This window comes from Manis pentadactyla, chromosome 5 (genome assembly GCF_030020395.1).
Source record: "Manis pentadactyla isolate mManPen7 chromosome 5, mManPen7.hap1, whole genome shotgun sequence".
In the NCBI taxonomy this organism is placed as follows: domain Eukaryota; kingdom Metazoa; phylum Chordata; class Mammalia; order Pholidota; family Manidae; genus Manis; species Manis pentadactyla.
The window spans coordinates 63,634,615-63,657,655 of NC_080023.1; the positions used below are offsets into that span (position 1 = coordinate 63,634,615).

A 23,041-nucleotide genomic window follows, 5' to 3' on the forward strand; every position below is an offset into this window, starting at 1 on the left:
CCATGGGGAGGGCTGTGCAACACAGAGACGACAAGTAGTGATTGTATAGCATCTCACTACACTGATGGACAGTGACTGTAATGGGGTTTGCAGGGGGGACTTGGTGAAAAGAGGAGCCTAGTAAGCATAATGTTCTTCATGTAATTGTAGATTAATGATAACTAACTGAACAAACAAACAAATAAATAAAAAACCCAAACTATATTCTGGTTTCTCTTCAGATCGTATAAATCTTTCATCTTTTACTAAATATTTGTGTGGGGAGAAACAACTTTGAGTTCCTAGCTAATTTTTTGAAGCCTTAAGACCAACCTATATGCTGTCTGCATTGGCCTTCTAGGGCTACCGTAACAAAAGAGCTCAAGCTGGGTGACTTAACAGAAGTTTATTTTCCCACAGTTCTACAGGGTGGGAATCCAAGATAAAGGGGTTGGGGATTTGGTTTCTCCTGAGGCATCTCTCCCTGCCTTGCAGATGGCCACCTCCTTGCTGTGACCTCACATGGCCTTCCTTATGCTCAAGCATCCCTGCTATCTGTTCCTTTTCTTTTTTTTTATTTTTTATTGAAGGGTAGTTGACACACAGTATTACATTACATTAGTTTCAGGTGTACAACATAGTGATTCAACATTTATATACATGACAATTCTAGGTACCAGCTATCACCATACCAAGCTGTTACAATATCTTGACTACATTCATTACATCCCGGTTACTTATTATTTTACCATTGGAAGTGTGTAATTTTTTTGTGTGTGTGTGTGTGAGGGCATCTCTCATATTTATTGATCAAATGGTTGTTAACAACAATAAAATTCTGTATAGGGGAGTCAATGCTCAAGGCACAATCATTAATCCAATCCAAGCCTAATTTTCGTCAGTCTCCAATCTTCTGAGGCATAACAAACAAGTTCTTACATGGAGAACAAATTCTTACATAGTGAATAAGTTCTTACATGGTGAACAGTCCAAGGGCAGCCATCACAGAAACCTTCGGTTTTGCTCATGCATTATGAACTATAAACACTCAGTTCAAATATGAATACTCATTTGATTTTTATACTTGATTTATATGTGGATACCACATTTCTCTCTTTATTATTATTATTTTTAATAAAATGCTGAAGTGGTGGGTAGATACAAGATAAAGGTAGAAAACATAGTTTGGTGTTGTAAGACAGCAAATGTAGATGATCAGCTGTGTGCCTGTAGACTATGTGTTAATCCAAGCTAGACAAGGGCAATAAAACATCCACGTATGCAGAAGATTTCTCTCAGAACAGGGGGGGTGAGGTTCTAAGCCTTTTAATACCCTCCTACTTCTACCCCCCCCTTATCCCTCCCTACCCACCCATCATCCCCAGTCCCTTTCCCTTTGGTACCTGTTAGACCATTCTTGAGTTCTGTGATTCTGCTGCTGTTTTGTTCCTTCAGTTTTTCCTTTGTTCTTATATTCCACAGATAAGTGAAATCATTTGGTGTTTTTCCTTCTCCGCTTGGATTGTTTCCCTGAGCATAATACCCTCCAGCTCCATCCATGTTGCTGCAAATGGTAGGATTTGCCCTTTTCTCATGCCTGAGTAGTATTCCATTGTGTATATGTACCACTTCTTCTTTATCCATTCATCTATCGATGGACATTTAGGTTGCTTCCAATTCTTGGCTATTGAAAATAGTGCTGCGATAAACATAGGGGTGCACTGATCTTTCTCATACTTGATTGCTGCATTCTTAGGGTAAATTTCTAGGAGTGCAATTCCTGGGTCAAACGGTAGGTCTGTTTTGAGCATTTTGATGTACCTCCATACTGCTTTCCACAATGGTTGAACAAGTTTACATTCCCACCAGCAGTGTAGGAGGGTTCCCCTTTCTCCACAGCCTCACCAACATTTGTTGTTGTTTGTCTTTTGGATGGCAGCCATCCTTACTGGTGTGAGGTGATATCTCATTGTAGTTTTAATTTGCATTTCTCTGATAATTAGCGATGTGGAGCATCTTTTCATGTGTCTGTTGGCCATCTGTATTTCTTTTTTGGAGAACTGTTTGTTCAGTTCCTCTGCCCATTTTTTAATTGGGTTTTTTGTTTATTCTTTGTTGAGACGTGTGAGCTCTTTATATATTCTGGACGTCAAGCCTTTATCGGATCTGTCATTTTCAAATATATTCTCCCATACTGTAGGGTTCCTTTTTGTTCTATTGATGGTGTCTTTTGCTGTACAGAAGCTTTTCAGCTTAATATAGTCCCACTTATTCATTTTTGCTGTTGTTTTCCTTGCCCGGGGAGATATGTTCAAGAAGAGGTCACTCATGTTTATGTCTAAGAGGGTTTTGCCTATGTTTTCTTCCAAGAGTTTAATGGTTTCATGACTTAAATTCAGGTATTTGATCCATTTTGAGTTTACTTTTGTATATGGGGTTAGACAATGGTCCAGTTTCATTCTCCTACATGTAGCTGTCCAGTTTTGCCAGCACCATCTGTTGAAGAGACTGTCATTTCGCCATTGTATGTCTATGGCTCCTTTATCAAATATTAATTGACCATATATGTCTGGGTTAATGTCTGGATTCTCTAGTCTGTTCCATTGGTCTGTGGCTCTGCTCTTGTGCCAGTACCAAATTGTCTTGATTACTATGGCTCTATAGTAGAGCTTGAAGTTGGGGAGTGAGATCCCCCCTACTTTATTCTTCTTTCTCAGGATTGCTTTGGCTATTCGGGGTCTTTGGTGTTTCCATATGAATTTTTGAATTATTTGTTCCAGTTCCTTGAAGAATGTTGCTGGTAGTTTATAGGGATTGCATCAAATCTGTATATTGCTTTGGGCAGGATGGCCATTTTGACGATATTAATTCTTCCTAGCCACGAGCATGGGATGAGTTTCCATCTGTTAGTGTCCCCTTTAATTTCTCTTAAGAGTGACTTGTAGTTTTCAGAGTATAAGTCTTTCACTTCCTTGGTTAGGTTTATTCCTAGGTATTTTATTTTTTTTGATGCAATTGTGAATGGACTTGTTTTCCTGATTTCTCTTTCTGTTGGTTCATTGTTAGTGTATAGGAAAGCCACAGATTTCTGTGTGTTGATTTTGTATCCTGCAACTTTGCTGTATTCCAATATCAGTTCTAGTAGTTTTGGGGTGGAGTCTTTAGGGTTTTTTATGTACAGTATCATGTCATCTGCAAATAGTGAGTTTAACTTCTTCTTTACCAATCTGAATTCCTTGTATTTCTTTGTTTTGTCTGATTGCCGTGGCTAGGACCTCCAGTACTATGTTAAATAACAGTGGAGAGAGTGGGCATCCCTGTCCAGTTCCCGATCTCAGAAGAAATGCTTTCAGCTTCTCGCTGTTCAATATAATGTTGGCTGTGGGTTTATCATAGATGGCCTTTATTATGTTGAGGTACTTGCCCTCTATTCCCATTTTGCTGAGGGTTTTTATCATGAATGGATGTTGAACTGTGTCAAATGCTTTTTCAGCATCTATGGAGATGATCATGTGGTTTTTGTCTTTCTTTCTGTTGATGTGGTGGATGATGTTGATGGACTTTCAAATGTTGTACCATCCTTGCATCCCTGGGATGAATCCCACTTGGTCATGCTGTATGATCCTTTTGATGTATTTTTGAATTCGGTTTGCTAATATTTTGTTGAGTATTTTTGCATCTACGTTCATCAGGGATATTGGTCTGTAGTTTTCTTTTTTGGTGGGGTCTTTTCCTGTTTTTGGTATTAGGGTGATGTTAGCTTCATAGAATGAGTTTGGGAGTATCCCCTCCTCCTCTATTTTTTGGAAAACTCTAAGGAGAATGGGTATTATGTCTTCCCTGTATGTCTGATAAAATTCTGAGGTTAATCCATCTGGCCCGGGGTTTTGTTCTTTAGTAGTTTTTTGATTACCATTTCAATTTCGTTGCTGCTAATGGGTCTGTTTAGATTTTCTGTTTCTTCTGGGTCAATCGTGGAAGGTTGTATTTTTCTAGGAAGTTGTCCATTTCTCCTAGGTTTCCCAGCTTGTTAGCATATAGGTTTTCATAGTATTCTCTAATAATTCTTTGTGTTTCTGTGGGGTCCGTCGTGATTTTTCCTTTCTCGTTTCTGATACTGTTGATTTGTGTTGACTCTCTTTTCTTCTTAATAAGTCTGGCTAGAGGCTTATCTATTTTGTTTATTTTCTCAAAGAACCAGCTCTTGGTTTCATTGATTTTTGCTATTGTTTTATTCTTCTCAATTTTATTTATTTCTTCTCTGATCTTTATTATGTCCCTCCTTCTGCTGACCTTAGGCCTCATTTATTCTTCTTTTTCCAATTTTGATAATTGTGACATTAGACCATTCATTTGGGATTGCTCTTCCTTTTTTAAATATGCTTGGATTGCTATATACTTTCCTCTTAAGACTGCTTTTGCTGCGTCCCACAGAAGTTCGGGCGTAGTGTTGTTGTTGTCATTTGTTTCCATATATTGCTGGATCTCCATTTTGATTTGGTCATTGATCCATTGATTATTTAGGAGCGTGTTGTTAAGCCTCCATGTGTTTGTGAGCCTCTTTGCTTTCTTTGTACAGTTTATTTCTAGTTTTATGCCTTTGTGATCTGAAAATTTGGTTGGTAGGATTTCAATCTTTTGGAATTTTCTGAGGCTCTTTTTGTGGCCTAGTATGTGGTCTATTCTGAAGAATGTTCCATGTGCACTTGAGAAGAATGTATATCCTGTTGCTTTTGGATGTAGAGTTCTATAGATGTCTATTAGGTCCATCTGCTCTACTGTGTTGTTCAGTGCTTCCGTGTCCTTACTTATTTTCTGCCCAGTGGATCTATCCTTTGGGGTGAGTGGTGTGTTGAAGTCTCCTAGAATGAATGCATTGCAGTCTATTTCCCCCTTTAGTTCTGTTAGTATTTGTTTCACATATGCTGTTGCTCCTGTGTTGGGTGCATATATATTTAGAATGGTTATATCCTCTTGTTGGACTGAGCCCTTTATCATTATGTAGTGTCCTTCTTTATCTCTTGTTACTTTCTTTGTTTTGAGGTCTATTTTGTCTGATATTAGTACTGCAACCCCTGCTTTCTTCTCGCTGTTGTTTGCTTGAAATATGTTTTTCCATCCCTTGACTTTTAGTCTGTACATGTCTTTGGGTTTTAGGTGAGTTTCTTGTAAGCAGCATATAGATGGGTCTTGCTTTTTTATCCATTCTATTACTCTATGTCTTTTGATTGTTGCATTCAGCCCATTAACATTTAGGGTGATTATTGAAAGATATGTACTTACTGCCATTGCAGGCTTTAAATTCGTGGTTACCAAAGGTTCAAGGTTAGCATCTTTAGTATCTTACTGCCTAACTTAGCTCGCTTATTGAGCTGTTATATACACTGTCTGGAGATTCTTTTCTTCTCTCCCTTCTTATTCCTCCTCCTCAATTCTTCATATGTTGGGTGTTTTGTGCTGTGCTCTTTCTAGGAGTGCTCCCATCTAGAGCAGTCCCTGTAAGATGTCCTGTAGAGGTGGTTTGTGGGAAGCAAATTCCCTCAGCTTTTGTTTGTCTGGGAATTGTTTAATCCCACCGTCATATTTGAATGACAGTCGTGCTGGATACAGTATCCTTGGTTCAAGGCCCTTCTGTTTCATTGTATTAAATATATCATGCCATTCTCTTCTGGCCTGTAGGGTTTCTGTCGAGAAGTCTGATGTTAGCCTGATGGGTTTTCCTTTATAGGTGACCTTTTTCTCTCTAGCTGCCTTTAAAACTCTTTCTTTGTCCTTGATCTTTGCCATTTTAATTATTATGTGTCTTGGTGTTGTCCTCCTTGGATCCTTTCTGTTGGGGGTTCTGTGTATTTCCGTGGTCTGTTCGATTATTTCCTCCCCCAGTTTGGGGAAGTTTTCAGCAATTATTTCTTCTAAGATAGTTTCCATCCCTTTTCCTCTCTCTTCTTCTTCTGGAACCCCTATAATACGGATATTGTTCCTTTTGGATTGGTCACACAGTTCTCTTAACATTGTTTCATTCCTGGAGATCCTTTTATCTCTCTCTATGTCAGCTTCTATGTGTTCCTGTTCTCCGGTTTGAATTCCATCAATGTCCTCTTGCATCCTATCCATTCTGCTTATAAGCCCTTCCAGAGTTTGTTTCATTTCGGTGATCTCCTTTCTGGCATCTGTGATCTCCCTCCGGATTTCATCCCATTTCTCTTGCGTATTTCTCTGCATCTCTGTCAGCATGTTTATGATTCTTATTTTGAATTCTTTGTCAGGAAGACTGGTTAGATCTGTCTCCTTCTCTGGTGTTGTCTCTGTGATCTTTGTCTGCCTGTAGCTTTGCCTTTTCATGGTGATAGGAATAGTTTGCAGAGCTGGGACGAGTGACGGCTGGAAGAACTTCCTTTCTTGTTGGTTTGTGGCCCTCCTCTCCTGGGAGAACAGCGACCTCTAGTGGCTTGTGCTGGGCAGCTGCGCGCAGACAGGGTTTCTGCTTCCTGCCGGGCTGCTATGGAGTTTATCTCTGCTGTTGCTGTGGGTGTGGCCTGGTTCGGCCTCTGCTCCAAAGTGGTTTAGTGGCGTTGGAGGGGGAGCGGCCTGGAGGCTATTTATCTCCGTAAGGGGCCTCCCTGCTCCCTGCTCCCTGCAGCCCAGGGGTTCGGATGCCCAGAGATCCCCGGATTCCCTACCTCTGGATTAAGTGTTCCACCCTGCCCCTTTAAGACTTCCAAAAAGCACCCGCCGAAACAAAACAACGACCACAAAAAAAAAAAATAATAATTTAAATTAAAAAAAAAAAGAAAAAGGTGGCCGCTCGTTTTTCTTTATTCTCTGGCGCCAGCCTTAGGCATCTGCTCATCAGTCTTGCTGCCCTGTTTCCCTAGTATTGGGGTCCCTATCCCTTTAAGACTTCCAAAAAGCGCTCACCAAAACAAAATAGCAAAAAAAAAAAAAAAAAATGGTCACTCACTTTTCTGGTGTCCTCCGGCACCCGGCCTCCGGTGCCCACTCACTGTTCTTGCTGCCCTGTTTTCCTAGTATCCAGGGCCCTGCACTCTAGCCTGGATGGCTGGGGCTGGGTGTTCGGCAGTCCTGGGCTCCGTCTCCCTCCCGCTCTGCCTATTCTTCTCCCACCGTGAATTGGGGGGATGGGCTCTCGGCTCCCGCCGGGACGGGGCTTGTATCTTACCCCCTTCGCGAGACGCTGGGTTCTCTCAGGTGCGGATGTGGGCTGGATATTGTCCTGTGTCCTCTGGTCTTTATTCTAGGAAGGGTTGTCTTTGTTATATTTTCATAGATATATGTTGTTTTTGGAGATTTCCGCTGCTCTACTCACGCCGCCATCTTCCTGTTCCTTTTCTTAAAGTGCCATTTGTCCTATTGGATTAGGGCCCCACCCTTGTGACCTCATTTAACTTTAATGACTTCTTTAAGAACTCTACTTGCAAATACAATCAACATATGAATTTTAGAGGATGCAATTCAGGACATAATATAGTCTATAAAAGATGCACCTAAAATATAAAGGTATAAACAAATTGAAAGCAAAAGGATGGAAAAACATATAATATGCAAACTGTAAGGAAAAGAAAGCTCATGTGACTATATTAATATTAGATAAAATATACTTCAAGAATAAGGGTAATTCTAGTGATAAAAAGAAATGCTTTCTAGTAATAAAAGGAGCAGTTCATTAAGACATAACAATCCTGAATGTTTATATACCTAATAAAAGAGCTTTAGAAAACACCAAACAAAACTGAAAACTAAAGGGAGAGAAAAAAAAACCAACTTGCAGTCATAGTTGGATATTTGAATGCCCCTCTCTCAGGGCAATTTTATTTTATTCTAATGGAACAAAAAATGTATTTATGTTGTTATTGAATTTTATTAAAATTCAGTGACAATATAAAGATCTGAAAAACCAACTTGACTTAGTTGACATTTATAGAATACTATATCTAATAACTGCACAACACAGATTCTTCTCAAGTGCACATAAAATATTCATCAAGAAATATCAAGTACTGATATGCAAAATATTCACAATACAAAAGAATTATATCCAAAATATATATAGAATTCTTACAACTCAATAATATGAAAACACATAAGCCAATTAAAAAATACACAACTTTAACAGGTATTCCACAAAAAAGCTTTTCATGCAGCATATTATTTTTTATATTCATCTACTTTGTTGGCCGTATCAGTATTTGCTTCCTTTTATTGCTAACTAAGTAGCAATGCATTTTATGCATCTACCACAATTAGCTCATCCATTCACTAACTAATGGTTTGTTTCCAAACAGCCAGGTTGGGCTATTACGAATAAAACTGCTAGAACTTTCTTCTACAAGTCTAATATGAACACTTAACTTCATTTTTCTTGGTAAATACCAAGAAGTGGAATTACCATGCCATAGTAGGTTTAACTTCATAAAACCTTTTCCAAAAGTGTTTATCTTATCATATGCATACCAGAGGTTTACAACAGTTCTGGTGGTTCCATATCCTTGCCAAATCTTGGTATTGTTAGTGTTAATTTTAACCATTCTTGTGCTTGGGTAGTAGTATCATACTGTAGTTTTAATTTTTATTTTCATGACAACTGATGATATTGAACAGTTTTTTATGTGCTTAATGGCTATTCTTTATTTTCCTTTGTGAAATGTCTGTTCAGATATTTTGCTCATGTTTTTAGTTTTTTTAATTGAATTATACAACTTCTTTATATATACTGTAGACCAGTCTTCTGTTGGCTATATGTTTTGCAAACATTTTTTCTAATTCTGTGACTTCCTTTCTTATAATGATGACTATGATGAGCCTAAGTTTTAAATTTTGCATGACATAAACTTGAATCAACTTTTTTAAATGATTACTGCTTTCTTTGTCCTAAGAAATCGTTGCCTATTCTGAAGTCACAAAGATATTCTCCTGTGTTTTTCCCTAAAATCAATAGTTAGCTTTTATGGTTAGGCCTTTGATTCATCTCAAATTGAATTTTGTGTTAGATGTCAGGTAGAAGTCACAACTCATTTTTTTATATGGATTTCATGAACTTACTTTTTAGAAACTGAAGATATCTGTCAGTCATGCACTCCTCCATTAAAAAAAGTAATCACAGTGAAGCAATTATAAATTTTTTGTGGTAGACAGAAAATAATCTCAATATTTGTATCAGTTATGATTAGATTTGCCTGTGTAAAATAAAGATCAGGAAGACTGACTCGAGAAAGCTAGATATTTCTCTTTGATACATAAAAGAAATCCAGAAGTAGACAGCCCCATGCTTATATAGCACCTTACTGGTCATCAGAGCCCTGAGCTCTTTCCAGATTCTTCTTTGCCATCCCGAAACTGTGATCTTCATTCTCATAATCCAATGTGGGAATGGATATCCAGCCAATACATCCATGTTCTCAGGAACAGGATGGAGAAAGGAAATAAAAGCATTTGAGCCCCTTTCAGGTGACTGACCAGAAATTCCTTTTATATATCATAACACAGAGTTTAGCCATTTCATCATACCTAGCTACAAATGGGTATTTTAGCCAAGTGGCTACGTGATCAACTAAAAGTTGAGGTTCTATTGAGAGGAAGGGCAGAATGACTAAGAGAAGTAGTTGATACTCTCCTCAATAGTACACAGCACTGTGACACTTTGGAAAGTGTCTAAACAATCAACTTTAAACAAAACACTCCATACCTTTTTTTCCTGCAAAATAAATTCACATTTGTTTTTCTTTAACTTTCACTTAATCGCTTCATACTGTAATGCCAATTAGAACAAAAGGTCATTTTCCTTACTTTGCTATAACTTCTATCCTTCCTCAGCCTGTTAGAAGCTTTAGAAAAAGTGACAACTAAAGAGCCCTGCATGGAGAGAGGCTGTTTGCTTAATACATACCAGGAAATGACCCCAGTGAGAACTGAATCTAAGGCAATAAGGCTCTGAGATCACTCCTAAACCCAGCTTTCCCTATAACAGGATTTCATAAAATCTTAGAGGGATTAATACCCTGGAGTTAAGAACTCTGAAGAACTTCATGACATATACACGGTCCTTATTCCACTTTGTTTTGTCTTGTTTTGTTGTTTTCTTTCCTCCTGAGATCCTAAAAAACTATTTTGGAATCACAACTGCTGTTTAAAGCTGTTGTCAGAAATGGTGGTATACATCAAAAATAAACAAAAGCAAAATAGACAAGTAGAACTCTATCAAGCAAAAAAAGTTTTACAAAGCAAAAGAAACAATCAACAGAAGGAAAAGGCAGCCTACAGAGTGGGAGGAAATATTTGCAAATCATGGATCTGATTTATTCCCAAAACATATAAAGAACTCATACAACTCAAGAGCAAAAAAACCAAATAATCCTATTTAAAACTGGACAGAATAATTGAATAGATGTTTTTCCAAAGAAGACACACAAAGGGCCACCAGGTTCATGAAAAGATGATCAGCATCACTAATGGTCAAGGAAATGCAAGTCAAAACCACAATGTACTACCACTACATCATCAAAATAGAAGAGATAAAGAGTGTTGGAAGGAGGGTAGAGAAAACAGTGTGCCCTGTTAGTAGGAAAGTATGTTGGTACAGCCACTGTGGGAGACAGTATGGAGGTTCCTAAGTAATTAAGAATAGACTACCACATAATCCAGAAATCCCACTGCTGAATATATACCTGAAGGAAATGAAAACAAGATCTCAAGCAGATATTTGCACCCCCACGTTCACTGCAACATTATTCACAATAGCCCAGATGTGGAAACAACCCAAGGTTCTGTCTACGGATGACTGGATAAAGATGGGCACATGTGTGTGTATATACAGGCACATCCTGTTTTATTGTGCTTTGCTTTATTGCACTTTGCAGATATTGAATTTTTTTTTTACCAATTAAAGGTTTGTGGCCACCATATGTTGAACAAGTCTATTGGCTCCATTTTTCCAACAGAGCTTTCTCACTTCATGTCTCTGTGTCACATTTTGGTAATTCTCTCAGTATTTCAAAGTTTTTCCATCACTATATTTCTCATGGTGATCCATAATTTGATGTTACTATTGTAGTTATTTTGGGGTGCCATAAACCACACCCATGTAAGATGGCAAACTTAACAGATAAATGGTGTGTGTGTATACTGATTGCTCTACCAACTGGCTCTCTCCCAACCCCATCTCTCCCTCTCCCCAGGCCTCCATGTTCCCTGAGACACAACAATAGTGAAATTAGCCCAAGATCAAATCAGCCACAACATTCCCTTAAACTAAAGCCTAATCCAGAGTAAGGCCCTGTTTCTCTTCATTTCTATGAAGGAGGAGAAAGGTGAATAAGCTGATGAAGAAAAATGTGAAGCTAGCAGAGGTTGGTTCATAGGTTTAAAGAAAGAAGCTCTTTCCATAATATCAGAGTGCAAGGTGGAGCAGCAAGCACTGAGGTAGAAGCTACAGGAAGTTATCCAGAAGATCTAGCTAAGATAATTAATAAAAATGGCTACACTAAACAATGGATTTTTAATGTAAGTGAAGTCTTCTATTTGAAGAAAATACCATCTAGGACTTGCATAGCTAGAGAGGAGAAAGTTTCAAAGGACAGGCTGACTTGCTTGTTAGGGGCTAATGTACCTAGTGACTGCCAGTGCTCATTTACCAGTCTGAAAACCCCAGGGCTCTTAAGAATTATGCTAAGTCTACTCTGCCTGTGCTCTATAAATGGAAAAGCACAGCCTGGATGTACACAGTACATCTGTGTACAACATGGTTTACTGAATAGTTTAAGCCCACTGTTGAGACCTACTGCTTAAAGAGATTTTTCAAAATACTACTTTCAATATATTACTGCTCATTGACAATGTACCCGGTACCCAAGGACTCTAATGGAGATGGACAATGAAATCAATGTTGTTTTTATGCCTGCTAACACAATATCCATTCTGCAGCCCATGGATCAGGCATCATTTTTACTTTCAAGTCTTATTATTTAAGAAATAAACTTCATAAGGCTATAGCTGCCATAGATAATGATTCCTCTAATGGATCTGGGCAAAGTGAATTGAAAACCTTCTGAAAAGGATTCACCATTCTAGATGCATTAAGAACATTTATGATTCACAGGAAGAGGTCAAAGTGTCAACATTAACAGGAGTTGGAAAGAAGTGATTCAGACCTTCATGGATAACTTGGAGGAATTCAAGATGTCAGTGGAGGAAGTCACAGCAAATGTGGTGGAAATGGAAAGATAATAAAAATTAGAAGAGTAGTCAGAAGATGTGACTGAAGTGCAGTCTATGATGAAACTTGAATGGATAAGAAGTTGCTTCTTATGAATGAGCAAAGAAAGTGGTTTCTTGAGATGGAATCTGTTCCTGGTAAAGGCCCCACAGTAAAGGATTAGATTATTCTTCAAAGCACCTGGAGTTATATTTGTATTTTCATTTCCTATAACTGTGCAGAGCCTTGGCTTTTACTCAGAATTTTGGCAAATGAACCCTTTGTCCAGGTGCAAATAGTTTTATTTTGTTTGCTTTTCCAAGTCACCAAATCCTGATTATCTCATGTACATCCTTTAATACAGCATTTGCTAAGTGGGTTCAGTAATAATAAGTAAAATAGGTTCAATAGTCAAATAAGTATGGAATGTAGTCAGATGAGTTTGGGATATATGATCCTATATGTGTACAGTTTTAACATGAGTTTTTTGCTGCAGGATGTCTCAGAGCTTTTAATATGCAAGTGTTACTATAATTCCCCAAGAAGGAGACATGGTCTGTTTGCATTTCTCAAATTTGGCCACAGAATCCCTTTTTTTCAAGGCATCTTAGGATACTACTGTTCCATGGAGCAAACTCTAGGAAGTATCCTGATGGATTGTCTACCCTTGTTTGAGTTAGAAAGTGGACTTAGCAGACACGGTCAAGAGCAATTTTTCTGCAATTGTTAGGAAATAGCATCTTATAAGATGCATTCTTTATCATATTACAATCTACCAATTGCTTTAGCCAAGGAAGTGTTGTCATTTATGTCAATATGCATGATCATATTCACTTAAGCTTATTTCAAAGCCCCTTGTGTTTTTCTCTTTGGGTACTTCATGTGGTTACTCTTGTTTTCCTGAGAGTTTAAGCTCCCTAAAGTAAGAATGATGGCTGTGTCTTTACTGAATCATGCACAGCACTTGGTGTAGCACTAGATGCCAGATCAAGAATCAGTAAGTACATCTTTATTAGGAAAAATAATTAAAAAAACAGCAGACACAAACTTCTATAAACTTCATATGAATTTGATAACATGTCAGCTAAGTTTTTTTGTACTTTAATTATCACACTCTACTCCTTTTTTCTTTCTGACCCTTTTCAGCACTAAATACACCCTGGAAGAGAAATGTGGGCAGTAAATCTAAGCAAGGCAGCCCTAAAAAAGTTGTGATTTTTTTTCTATTTGGCCCAAATTTAAGGATAAGTCTTTGGCTTACAATTTAAAATGATTCCAACTTTTCCTTGATTCCCATCCAGTGTATTCATTAATTGGCCAACATTTCTGCTCTTATTTTTATGGCTGTGCCTTCCTTAAATATAAAATACAGTATCTTTCAAAATATCTTCTTGCTTTGTAAGTCAAGGAAAATTTCCTTGCCATCTTATTCTGAAAGCACTTGGCAGGTAAACTTCTGTGATATCTTTGTGTATGAAGGCCCTTAGCTTAGTCTAATGGTGTTTTGCCAAGTAAACAATTTACAGTCTATTATTTCCACTGGAAAGTCCCTTTTTCAAATTGAAGAATTTCACAATTTAAAAAAGTTAAAACAGTGGTCAGAGAACACCCTAGTTCTTCTCAACATTAGTATTTGGGGCTTGCGACTTAATGGGATCATTACTCATATGACCAGGTTAATGACACCAATACATTAATTTTACAATGGAAAATTTAGGACCAAGTAGTTCTGTCAACAGCTCCATTGTTCTCACTTCCTTGTCTGCCTGCTCCCTCCCTCCCCTCCACCTCCTACATCCATAAAATCACTGGCTCCTCTGTAGAGACCTCTCCAGACTGTGCCCTCACTGTCTCCTCAGCTTTATCCCATCCCTGAACTTACCCTTTTTCCTTGCTTCTTCCCATTAGCAACACTTGCTGGCTTCTTTCATTGTTCCTTTCTGAACACCATTAACTATCCACATACTTCCTCTTTCTTCTCAAGTCTCTCAATCAGTGGCCTTCCTTTCTCTCGGTCCAACCCAAAACCAAGTCAAGATGCGGTTGGCATATTCCTCCCCGAAGCTTCCACACCACAGCTCCAAGAAATTTTATCAATAATTCCATTTCCTCAGCTCTTGACAGGATTCTCCCAACATTCCTATGGAGTCACCTGTCAGCCTCCAGGCCATCCCTCAGCTCCTGGATGTCAAGCTCACTTTTGCACTACAACTGCATTCCCTACCATCCTGCAGATGGAGGACAATATCAAAGTTGACTGTCCAGCCAATATCCTAGCCTCTCAGCTTCTCAGAACTTTCCTTTTCACTGACTTTATAATCTACCCCACCTTGGTGCCTCCCTTCCCCACACACACATACACAACGCAGTCATACCTTAGAGGTTTATATTGGATGCTCACTAGGTATGTCTAAGATCTTTTTACTGGCTTATCAAACAAGCTGGACTCTGTAGGGGTAACATTATAAACTATCTTAATGTTTATTTCCATTCAACTGCCTTTGACTCCATTAAGCTTATTCAGTCTTTCCAATATCTGAATGAAATTTCAGGCAGGTCTCATGTTTTTTCTGGTTACTCCCAGGTGTTAATCAATAGCTTTACTTTTGACTTAGTAAAAAAGTTCAACTGAATCTAAATCAATACTTCTTTCAAGCATTTTCCTGCCCCTACTCTTCAAGCTGCTGCCCTCTTTCTCTTCCCTTTGTTACTGGTTAATTAACCACTTATTTGGACCCTAGAGAAGGTGAGGCAGGTGGAAGGGAAAGATTTAAGAAAAGGTGAAGTCTCATGACACTCATGCCATTGAAATCTCTGTGTTTCATGCCCAAATTCTGGTTGTTTTTCTTTTTAGTGAATGTTTAGGAGACCCATTTACATTCTTTTAGCAAGGGTGATGTCTCCTCCTGATGGTCACACATGACATAACTCTCACTCCAAATTCTCATGGTCTCTGGCAGTCTGACATTCTCACTCTACCCAGTATGCCTGTATATGCCTGTATAGCAGGATCCTCTAAGAGAACTCAAAAGCAGCTATCCATAACTCAACAATAAAAAGACAAATGATTCCATTTTTAAAAACGACAAAAGGATTTGAATACATTTCTTCAAATAAAATATACAAATGACCAATAAACACATGAAAAGATAGTCAACATCAGTATCATTAGGGTAATGAAAATCCAAACTATAATTAGATACCACTTTATACCCACCAGGATGGCTATAATAAAAAAAAAAGATGACAACAAGAAGTGTTGGTAAAGATATGGAGAAACTGGAACTCTCATACACTGCATTCTCATTGTTGGTGGGAATGAATAATGGTATAGAAGCTTTAGAAAGAGTCTGGAATTCCTCAAAAGGATGAACATAGAATTACATATGACTCAGCAATTCCCCTCCCAGGTATATAATTAAGAGACTTGAAAACAGACATCCAAACAAAAACTTGTAACACAAATGTCCATAGCAATGTATTTCTAATATTAAAAAAGTAGAAACAACCCAAACAGTCCTCAACTGATGAGTGGAAAAACATATATGGTATACCCACATAGTGGAATATTATTCGGCCATAAAAAGTAATGAAAGACTGATTCCTGCTATATCATAATGAACCTTGAAAAGAAAGTGAAAGAAGCCAGACTCAAAAAATAGGAGCTATATTGTATAATCCCATTTATATGAAATGCCCTCAAACAGGCAAATCTATAGAGAGAGAAAGTAGATTAGTGGTTGACCAGGGCTGGTGGATGGAAGGATTGGGAAGTGACTGCTAATGGGTACAGGGTCTCTTTTTAGGGAGAAGAAAATATTCTACTATTAGATAATGGTGACAGTTGCATGACTCTGTGACTGTACTAAAATAAACTGAGTTGTACACTTTAAAAGAGTAAATTTGATGGTAAAATAAAGCTGTGAAGGAGGAGGAGGAAGTGGAGAAAAGCAGAAAGAGAAGAACAGCTAAACCATCAGGTCCACGTCACTGCCACTGTGGTCCTTTCTCCTTACTCTAGCCAGCCACCCACTAACTAGGTTTTCTCATACAGACTTTTTTTTTTTTGAGGAATGACATAGAAACCAATATCTGTATCATCCAAATTTCAGGAATCAAAGCATATGTTAAGCTCTCAAAATGATTCTTTTGAAGCCTCTCTCTGGGCTCCAGTTTGGGAATGGGGATGGAGAAATCATCTCCTTGGAGATGGAGATGTAGCACATTGATTCTCCAAAAAAATCCTTCCTGTGTCAGCAATGATGAATTCTTAGCTTCTTCTTAAAAGGTTGGTAATAGACTAGTGGTGGGAGAATGAGATTGGAACCACCCTCTTTGCAAGTCCTTCATAGATAGTGCAGTGTGTAGCTAAATCAGGGATCAGCAAACCTTTTGTGTCCAGAAGCAGATAAGAATTTTAGACTTTGCAGTCTCTGTAGTCTCTGTTGCAACTCCTCAACTCTGCCATTGTAGAGTGAAAGCACTTTTGTCATAGACAAAACATAAATGAATGAGCATGGCTGTGTTCTAAAAAACTTTAATTTCAAAATCAAGTGGTAGCCAGATTTAGTCCATGGGCCTTAGTTGCTGACTCCTCTTGTAGAGTCAGTTGGAGGAATTTAGCGAGTAAAAGAAGATCCTTGACACCTTTGTTTCAACTGGAAGAGCCCATTTTAACAGCCAGGTATAGTATCAGATGATGAAAGTCCTCTCCAACCCTACTCTCTTATCCAGCACTCAATGTTCTCCCAACACTGAGACTGCACTTTGCCCTTGTTACCCCTCCTGTCCCTTCACACCTCCCTGTTTACCTGACTGATTAGGTAACTGCCTCATTTGTCACTTCCTCACATCCTGGTCCACAATCTCAATTTTGCTATATCTTCATCCTAGATTTACTTAGCCCCTTGACCTTCTTTCTACCAAACCTCCCTTAAGAATTCCCAAGTGTCAGAAAATCCAGCTATGTGAGATTTTTCCTGCTCCTGTACTACCCAGAGGTGTCAGGGCCACTGTGGTAAGTTATTCCACCACACAGCTAACCCTCTAGGTTTTTCAGGGCCTGCCATAAACCAGCAGGCTTTTTTCTAATTCTCAACCAGGACACTTGGCTTCCGCCTTGCAGATATGGTAGGAACCACCTTATGAGTTCTCATCCTCCAACATAAAAGTGCTCTCTCTCTTAATCTATATCTATATTATTCAATTTGGTGGCCACTTGCTACACATGGCTGTTAAGTACTTGAAAAATGTCTAGCAACATTTTAAAATTTAATTTAATCTTAATTCACTTACATGTAAAAACTGAAGCACTGTGAAATATTTTCTGCTAAACACATAGTTTTGTTTTAGTTGGACAGTTTCACTTTAACCATTGAAAATTTAGCATATGAATTAGGATGTGCTATAAGCATAAAATACACACTGAATTTCAAAGACTTAGTAAGAAAGTAATGTGAACTATTGCATTGGTAGTTTTTGTTGATTACCTATTCAAATGATACTATTCTGAATATTATTGCTATTGGTCAGTGCTGTGGTATACTCTTCTCAGTTCTTCCTGTATCAGAAGAATAAGGGGCCCTCTTTTTCCCCTTCAGGGCCATCTCCTATAGGATTTATGAATCCTAAATCCATTTATCCTATAGAATGCCATATAGCATTCCTTTTCTCAATTATCATCAACCATTTCTTCTCCTCAAGTTCATTTTTAATCCATGAAATATCAGGGAAGAAGGGCAGATGTTCAGTAGCAAATTCTACTCAGACTTCCAGGAGGCATGAAGAAAATTACTGGAATCAGTTAAAATACCCCAAAGCTAAGGGCCAAAGGTGCAAAGGAATTTCTTTCCTTACACAGGTGATTAGAGACCAAGACTAGAAGAGCCTATTCCTACAGAAAATGTTAAAGAGACCCTCAGTCAATTTACATCAGTACTGCTGCTGCTGGTTATGTCTAGCTAAGTAATAAGGAGCTTGATGCATAATCTAACCCAGTCTGGGTTCCAAAAATAGACTGAGACAGTTTGCCAATTGGAATTTTGGAAATATGGCTATGAAAGGAGATATCTATCTCCATTTCAGTGAAGACCAACAACTATTAGTGTTTGGGGGGGATTTTTGCTAGTTCTTGGTTTTAACACTATTTTTTGTTTCTGCATAATTACTAGCAGTAAAAGGAAAGAAAAAAATATTACATCTGTATTCTCCTTTGAAGGGGTAGGTGTGGGAGAGCATTGTGTTTCTCTCCTCCTGAGACTCACTGAGAGGTGAACCCAGCTTCCAAATGGAGATGGAGACCAGACGGTCAAATCTCTGGGGTTTCCAGAAAAAAGAAAAGAAAAGAAAAGAAAAACTCATTTCAGAGGCCCAAGCTGCACTCCTGCAGGTCCAATACTCCTTAACAAAGAAAAAGAGCACTGGTTCCATATTTTACTATCATTTTATCTCCAGTGTATCAAAACAAAGGTGAGTAGCTTGTTTCATCTAAGAGTTTTATCTATGAGTTTCATCTTTGCATCTGAATTTTTTTTTTAAAAATTCCCTTTCAAATCTACGGTTTCAATCAATAGTCCCTCATAAGCCTCTGGTATAGAAAGAAGATCTTGTTTGCAGCCTGGCTATTGCATTGGTAGTTTTTGTTGACTACCTATTAAAATGATACTATTCTGAATATGTGCAGACCTTTTTGGATCTCTTCGTGTAGCTATGACAGACAAAGAGAATTTGTATGTGAATGCTTGTGCATGCATACGTACTTATTTGTGGCAAGGTGCAGAAGGTAATGCCAGAATAAAATTAATTTAAAACCAGAATTTCAGAGAAATTTGAGCTGTTCTCAAAAGTAGGTGAATCTGATATCCTTCCAAAGAGTACAATATGGAAATAGAGAAAAAGAGTAACTTCATAGTAAAGAAACCTGATAAACCCTATCATCAAACAGGTGGTCCAGTCAACATCAGCAGTGATGAGTCATGTTGATAGCATGTACCCTTGATATGAAGTGATGAGAATGGCCCTTTATATCTATGGCCTTCCTCCCCATAACATATAACTCCAGTCTAGTCATGATTATAAAAAAAAAAATAGAAAAATCCCAGATGAAGGACATTCTACAAAATACCTGATAAATACTCCTTAAAATTATCAATGCTATCAAAGGAAAATTTGAACAACTGTTTTAGCCAAGAGGAGCCTAAGCAGATGTGACAGATATAAATTACTGTAATGTGGTATCCTGAATGTGATCCTGAAACAGAAAAAGGATAATAGGTAAAAAAAAAAAAAAAATCAATATTGGTTAATTAATTATAACAACGGTACCATACTAATATAAGATGTTAACAATAGGGAAACTGGGTGCAGAGAATATGGGAACTCCCTTTATTCATACTGTTCTAACATTAAAAGTTCATTAAAAAAAAGAGAAATGTTGCTTGTTTGTTTCAGTGTAGGCCACTAATAGATTATTTTTTAAAATGAATATAAATTACTTGTTATAAACCTTGCTATAGTAATGCCCTTGAGTCCATGCCATAGAATCACCTTATAAATAAGATCAGCTTCTGTTAGTGTGTTATTAATTAAATGCCCCAAATAGTATCTCCCCCTGCCAAAAATGGGTAGATCTCTGGGTCACATTGCACTTGAACAGATAATAACTTCATCCTGGCCCATTCTGGTACTGGCTGAAATCCACTGTTATTTATGCCAGTAATAATTGGATTTTCTTGGAAAAAAATCTTTCTCAATATAATAAAGTCCAAACTCTGAGTGGCAATTGGCAATTCTTAATAACCCAATCTGCCCCTCATTGAAAAGTGAACCAAGAAGCTTATCAGCATATAAAGTAAAGCATTTGTTTTATTTGCTAACCACATTTTTCTATTTAGTTTTTTTCTCAGTTTAGGTAGTAAGTTAAAGTTATAGATTTAGTGATACTAGTTTCTAATTAAAAAGCAAAATCTCTGTAATTTTAACTACTTTGATTTCAGAATGCAAAGCTAGATTTTTCAAAAGATGTTACAAATTAAATGTTATAGTGTTACACTTTCAAACATAATTACCTTCAGAAAGAGTTTAATCATCACTAGAGGTGTGCAATTTTTTTAGTTAGAATGTGGCAACAAGAAAAACAGTGTATTCGGCAAATACTGAATGAGCATCTGCTCTGTCCCAGGGCCTAGGCTGAGTATAGGAATATAGTGAGGTCAAAACAAATGCAGGCCTTGTCTTCTTGATGCAGGATGACATTAGCCAAGCACTTTATGTCAGATTATGTAACAATTTGACTGAGCAGTCTCAACAACTTGGGTATAAACATAGAATGGTTTTATTTTTCCAGTAAGTGTTTTCAGTTCTGCTCTGTTAATCCTCCTTTTTTACTGTGTAGCAGGACCCCTGATACCATTGCAGTCCTAGTTCATAATTCACTCTCTCTTTCAGTTATTACAACACATTGTTTTTTCTTATTAGGACTCAGTTCTGTTTATTTTTAATTTTCAATCATTTATTTGGTAGAGGTTCCTCTTTCCAAACTTGCAACTGGGATTACAGCTTAGGTGGTTGTGTAGAGTGTGGTCAACTCTTTCATACCACACCCTTCCTTCCCTGCATTTCCCTCCTTCTGAGTCTAAACCCAGAGGGGAGAGAGAAAAACATGTCTGGCTGTGGGACAGCCCAGGGAATGCTGATGATCCCATTCTCTTGGACATCACCACTGATCAAGCTTGCTGTCTTCGGACATAGTGTGAGAAGCTAGTGCACAACAGATTTACTGATGAGGAGTTTGGTGACTCCTTGGAAGATTCAGCCATATCTTCCAGCTGGTAGCCTCATTCCATATTCCTCTGATGTGCATGCCCCACACTGCCTGACCTGAAACAGCAAGCCTGCCACCTCAAATCTCAACTATGGTCCATGGTTCCAAGTCTGGATTATATGATAATGGGCTAGATCCATTCTCTGTACCAATCTGAAACACAAATTTCCAACCTTGCCTGGCATTACTGTGTCTTATCAGACCTCTTTGCTGATTTTTCTCCTTCTGGTAGGAGATCAACAACTGGAAGAGCGTATATCCACCTAGAAAAGGAAATGTTAGTCTCCAGATGCCCTCATATTTACCAACAATCTCTTGCCTGCCATTTCCTACATCCTGAACTTCAGGGTGAACTAGTCAAGCTTACCACTTCCCCACAAAGAAATGGGAAGAGGCAAGTATCCATGCTGCTGCTTTCACTGGTCACTTGGTTTATCAGCTAATTATGCAGTGGGCCATGCCTCAGCCTTGGAGATGCCTGAAGCTCCTGGGCTTCCAGACAGTAAATGTGGGAAATTACAGTTGAAATATATGTGAAATGTGTGCAGGAAATGGGGTTTAAGCAATCCAGATGCAGAACATCTGTTTTGCAGTATCTTTTAAAGCTGAACATATGCCTGTGACATAATAACTCTTCTCCTAGCTATACACTCAACAAAAATGAGTACATAAGCACTCAAAGGGCACAACAGTGTCATAATAGCATTTTCTATACATAATGGCCAGAACTGAAAAGAAATGGCAGAAATTTGGTAGGACAACTCAATAAATTGTGACATTCACACCAATGAATACTTTGCAGCATGGAAAAGAGACACATTCCTGTACAGGCAACAACATGGATTAATTTCACAAATATAAATATTGAGGGAAAGGAGCCAGAAGTAAAAGAACCATTTATATGAAGTTCAAAAGTAGGCAACAATAAGTGATAATGCTAGGTGTCAGGATAATGATGACAGTTGGGGAGTAAGCATATATAATGTTGGAAGAATGGGGTGCTGCTAATGTTCTATGTTTTGATCGAATTGTTCATTGAGTTCTACAACTGTAATTTATGCAGCTTCCTGTGAAGTGTATGAATTACACTTCAACAGAATGTTTACTTAAAAAAATTCAATCCCTTCTTTAGAACAGTTAGTAGTTGTTATATAAAACTGTGCCCAAAGAAGCTGATTTAACACGTGTAGCCTCAAAAGTTAGTACTTACATATTCCCATGTGAAGCATGACTTTTCACTTGGAGCAGAGTTATAAGTTATTCTGCTCATTTCCAATTCTAAGTGTTCTTTGCATGTACAAAAGTGAAGTGAGAACTGTTAATGTATGGGTTCTAATAGCAGAACTTCTCAAAGTGCTAAATTATTTCATTTTTATATCAAAATCATCAAATACTTCAGAAAGAAAGTCATTTAGGTTAAATCCAATAATGGGTCATTGTTTTCTTCCATTGCTCGGAATCAAGATAGGGAGTTCATTATGATGAAAGTAAAATAGCTCTCATTATTGTGAAAGCTGTTGTATATTCAGTTTAAAATTTCAACATGATGTTTACTTGGTTTTGTAGTTACAGTATTGTGGTTTAATGCATATAAGTTATTTTTATTACAAGTGTACTACTATTTCTAGGTCTACCAATGTTACATAGTTAATAAATTCCAAGAAATTATACGATTTTAACGATTTTAACCACCCTCTCTCAAAAGTGTACCAGTTGAGCTATATGTTGTATATAAATTAAGTTTGCTTTCAAAAATGTCCCAGGTAAGGAGTGATATCAATAAGATGACAGAATAGAGGGCCACAGACCTCATTCTTCCATACAGACACCAACTTAACAAAAATATTTGGTTGTTTTAGAGAACAAAAAATCTTTTTGAGAACTTCAGAAAACAGTCAAGAAGTCACAGTACCTCTAGACAAATGAAAAGGCAAGAACAGCTGTATTGGATGAGTAAGAAAAGCTGTTGCCTTTCACCCAAGATAACCCTGCCCCCAAGATGGCTCAGCTCAGCCCAATCAAGAGAAAATACC

At 37.8% G+C, this 23,041-nt stretch overlaps 1 pseudogene; it reads left to right on the forward strand.

The window, feature by feature from the left end:
- Positions 1-201: 201 nt before the first annotated feature.
- Positions 202-309, forward strand: LOC130684009 (U5 spliceosomal RNA; annotated as a pseudogene).
- Positions 310-23,041: the final 22,732 nt, after the last annotated feature.